This window comes from Myotis brandtii, unplaced genomic scaffold (genome assembly GCF_000412655.1).
Source record: "Myotis brandtii unplaced genomic scaffold, ASM41265v1 scaffold347, whole genome shotgun sequence".
In the NCBI taxonomy this organism is placed as follows: domain Eukaryota; kingdom Metazoa; phylum Chordata; class Mammalia; order Chiroptera; family Vespertilionidae; genus Myotis; species Myotis brandtii.
This window is the reverse complement of record NW_005363366.1, coordinates 30,262-34,982: the sequence shown is the minus strand read 5'-3', so window position 1 is coordinate 34,982 and position 4,721 is coordinate 30,262. Positions and strand designations below refer to the sequence as shown.

The window sequence follows — 4,721 nt, the reverse complement described above, 5'->3', positions numbered from 1 at the left end:
CCCCCCCCGCCCCCCGAGTGCACAAATTTTTGTGCACCGGGCCTCTAGTTGTTTAATAACATGCTATTTAGCCTCCCTGAGTTTGTGGTTTTTAGTATTTTTTTTATTGTAGTTGATTTTTAGTTTCATGCCATTGTGATCCAAGAAGATGCTTGATATGATTTCAATCTTCTTGAATTTGCTAAGACTTACTTTGTGTCCTACCATGTGATCTCTCTTTCACAATGTTCCATGTGCAGTTGGGAAGAATGTATATTCTGCTGCTTTCGGTTGATGTTCTGTAAATATAAATTAAATCCATCTGATCCAGGTAGCTATTGCCTTGTTGATATTTTTGTCTGTAAGATCTACCCAGTGATGATAGTGGGTTATTCAAGTCCCCTACTATGACTGTATTGCTGCTGATCTCTCTCTTAAAGTCCACCAAGAGTTTTTTAAATATATATATTTAGGTGCTCCTATATTGGTTGCATATACGTTTACAAGGATTATATCCTTTTCTTGGATTGATCTCTTTATTATTATGTAGTAACCTTCATTTATGGTCTTTGTTTTGCTGTCCATTTTGTCAGATATGAGTATCTACCCTAGTTTTTGTTTTGTTTGTGTTTCCATTTGCATGGAATATTTTTTTTCCGTCCCTTCACTTTCAGTCTGTGTGACTGTTTTATTCTGAGGTGGGTCTCTTGTAGAGAGCCTATATATGGATTGTGTTTCCTTATCCATTCAGCTACCCTATGTCTTTTGATTAGAGCACTTGAGCCATTTACATTTAAGGTTATTATTGGAAGGCACTTATTTGTTGTCATTCTTTCTTTATGTCTATGGTCCTCTATATATTTCTTCTCCCTAAAGGAGACCATTTAACATTTCTTGCAATGCTGGTTTTCTAGTAATGAGATCCTTTGGCTTTTTCTGTTGTTGTTCGTTTGTTGGTCTGGGAGGCTCTTTATTTTGCCTCTATTTTAAGTGATATCCTTGCTGGAGAGAGTAGTCTTGGATGCCAGTCCTTGCTTTTCATTGCTTTGAATACCTCATGCCTATCCCTTGTGGCCTGAAGTGTTTCTTTGGAGAAATCAGCTAACAGCTTTATGGGAACACCCTTGTAGGTAGCTGGCTGTTTCTCTCTTGCTGCCTTTGATATTCTCTCTTAGTGTTTAATCTTGCCTATTTTAAATATGATGAATCTTGATGTGGGTCACTTTGGTTTCATCTTGATTGGGACCCTCTGTGCTTGCTGAACTTGAGTGACTTTTCTCCACAAGGTGGGGAAGTTTTCTGCCATTTTTTCTTGAAATAGCTTTTCTATCACTTGCACACTTTCTTCTCCTTTGGGAACCTCTATGATAGGGATAACATATGTTTCTTATTGTCCCAAGGTTCCCTTCAACTATCCTCATTCAAAAACTTTTGGTTTTTTATTGCTCTGATTGGGTGTTTTTTCCTACCTTTTCTTCCAAATCACTGATTCAATCCTCTGCTTCAAGCAGCCTACTTTTAAAATATTTTTTTTTATTGACTTCAGAGATTAAGGGAGAGGGGGAGAGAGATAGAAATATCAGTGATGAGAGAGAATCATTGATCGCTGCCTTCTGTATGGTCCCTACTGGGGATTGAGCCCGCAACCTAGGCATGTGCCCTTGGCCAGAATCAAACATGGGACCCTTCAGTCTGCAGGCCAACGCTCTATCCACTGAGCGGTTTTTGTGGGGGTTTTTTTTCATTGCCTTCCAGAGAGAGTAGAAGGGGAAGAGAGAGAGAAAGAGAGAGAAAAAAACATTGATGTGAGACACATCAATTGGTTGCCTACCCCATGCACCTCTATTATTGCTGGGGAACCTGAAACTGAGGTATGTGCCCCTGACCTGGAATTGAATCTGAGGCCCTTTGGTCCACAGGCCAACAATCTAACCACTGAGCAAACTAGCCAGGGCTCATTTTTCATCCTGATGTAGCTGCCACTAAGTTCCTTGTAGTTTCCATTAAGTTTTATGTAGTTCTAAGTACCTTGAGCATAGTTATAACCATTACTCTGAAGTCTATGTGTAATAAATTGCTTACCTCCATTTCATTTAGCTCTTTTTCTGGAGCTTCTTCTTTTCCTTTCATTTGGGGGTTATTTATTTGTTCCCCATTTACTAGTAAGCTCTCTGTGTTTGTTTCTATGTATTAGATAGAACTGCTATGCCACCCAGTCTTTGTGGGGTGGCCTTGTGTATTAAGTGTTTTGTAGGACCTAGTGGTGCAGTCTCTTTGATCTCCTGAGCTGGATGCTCTAGGAATGTCCCTCGTGTGGTTTATTTGGGTTCTCCTGTCATTGGGTCTGATTTTTGCTCTTCTGTACGTTAGTGGCTCACCTTGTTGTGTGAGCTGTTGTATAGGTGCTGACAGAAGAAACAAAACAAAACAAAAACCTACAAAAGACCCCAACAACCACAGACAAAACAACCACAAAAGAAAAGAGAATTAGGAAAGAGAAAAGAGAACAAGAATAATAAAAATATAAGAAGAAAAATTGGGGAAGAAAAAAATATGAAAGAAGGGAAAGAAGAAAACATAAGTAAAGGATAGGAAAAGGAACACAATAAAAAAGAAAAGAAAGAAAAATATGGAAAGGAAAAAAGATAAATGAAAAATGAAGTGAAAGAATGCAAAATAAAAAATAGAATAAGGAAAAGAAATAGCCCTAGCTGGTTTGGCTCAGTGGATAGAGCGTTGGCCTGCGGACCAAAGGGTCCCTGGTTCGTTCCCAGTCAAGGGCATGTACCTTGGTTGCAGGCTCCTCTCTGGCCCAGGCCCTGGTCAGAGCTGGTGCAAAAGGCAACCAATTGATGTGTTTCCCTCACATGGATGTTTCTGTCTTTCGCTCTCTCTCTTCTGTTCTCCCTAAAAATCAATGGAAACACGGGTAAGGATTAGCAACAAAAACAACAAAAAGAAGGAAAAAGTAGAAAAATAAAAGAAAAAAGACAAAAATAATAAAGAAATAAAAGAAAATAAAGAGGCGCTGCCCAGGCCGCCAAGCCAGGCATCCGCGAGCCGAGAGTCTGCAAGATGGCCGTGTGGGGACTGAGGCGCCTGGGCCAGGGCAGCGGAGGCGCCCGAGAGAGGAAATCAACAATGTTTGTAATGAAGAACATCAGACTCTGAACTGTAACCTGAATTCTTGTCCAAAATTCAGCACACTGGCAGCGAGCACATGAAACAGACTGCCACTTGGCCTGTTGACGTCTTTGAGACACACTTGCCCACCTAGGAAGGCACAGTGCAGGTACCTGTGTGTTCTGCCACTTGGGTGCCAGCCTGGATCAGCTCACAGATGGCCCTGCCTGTCCCCGTGGGCTCCTTGTCTTCACACTCTCGGGGCCCTGCGCACCGAGTTCTCCGTGCTTGCTGGAATGGTGAGCTTGTTGGCACAGACTGTTACATTGTGCACGAGATCTACAATGGGGAGAACGCGCAAGACCAGTTTGAGTATGAGCTGGAGCAGGCCCTGGAAGCCCAGTACAAGTACATCGTGATCGAGCCCACCCGCATCGGCGATGAGACCTCGCGCTGGATCACTCTGGGCAACTATCTGCACAAGACCACCGTGCTGGCAGGCACCGCTTGCCTCTTCACCCCACTGGCACTGCCCCTAGATTACTCCCACTACATCTCCCTGCCCGCGGGCGTGCTGAGCCTGGCCTGCTGCACCGTCTACGGCATCTCCTGGCAGTTTGACTCCTGCTGCAATTACCAAGTGGAGTACAACGCCTATGAACTGTCCCGCCTGCCCCTGCACACACTCACCTCCTCCACCCCCGTGGTGCTGGTCCGGAAGGACCACTTGCACAGAAAGAGACTGCACAGCATGATAGCGCTCGCCACCCTGGTGTACTGTGTAAAGAGGTGTGCGAGCTCTACGCCATATGATTGGACTCCCCTAGGGAGCAGGCAGACGGCCCACAGCAGACAGCAGAGTCTGCAGGTCGCACAGGAACATTTTTTTGCTCCATGAGGCAACGAAGCCCGGGAAGGTGTTTGGTTTAATAGTAGTTATTTTTTAAAAATAACACAGATCACAAATGTACCAAGGGTTTTTTCAACTCGCCTCACTAAGCTGTGGATTTCTGCAACCCACAGGGAGTCTGAGGCCATGGGATTCTGACTGGGCATGGAATGTTGATGGGAGCTGAGGGGGGTGAGTGTGCTGGCGTGGGATCTTGAAGTTTATTATTTAACTACCTTCCAGAGCCAACCAGAAGCAATTGACCATTAAAATTATGAGAATTTTGAAAGAAAGAAAGAGAAAGAAAATAATGCAACAAAAACCAAATGGAGGTTGTCTTGGCAGAGTGTAATGCCAGCTGGGAGTCCCTTTGGATCCGCTCTTATGTTGACTGAATTTGCCTGTTTTGTATGCCTGTTCTGGGCCTCCTGGGTGTTATGCCCCGATCTCAAGATCCCCAAAGACCACACCAGGTGCCAGCCAGTTCGATGCAAAAGCAGAAGGTCCTTTATTGAGCTAGCTAACCCGACTCCCTCCTCCGGCCGACGCAGCGACCTGAAGCAGAGTGAGACCGCCTGAGAAAAACAGGGTTTTAATAGGGGGGTGGAGTGAGGGGAGTGGACTGACCGTGGGCCCTGCCGATTGGCCAGGCGCAAGTCGGGTCTTGTTACACAGGATGTGGTCATCTCTATGGCGCGCACGTCCCTTGATTGTCATTGGTTAGTTTAAA

The 4,721-nt window shown here is 44.5% G+C and overlaps 1 pseudogene; it reads left to right on the top strand.

Moving 5' to 3' along the window:
- Positions 1 to 2,997: 2,997 nt before the first annotated feature.
- On the top strand, positions 2,998 to 3,915 carry LOC102255604 (annotated as a pseudogene).
- The last annotated feature ends 806 nt before the right edge of the window (positions 3,916 to 4,721 follow it).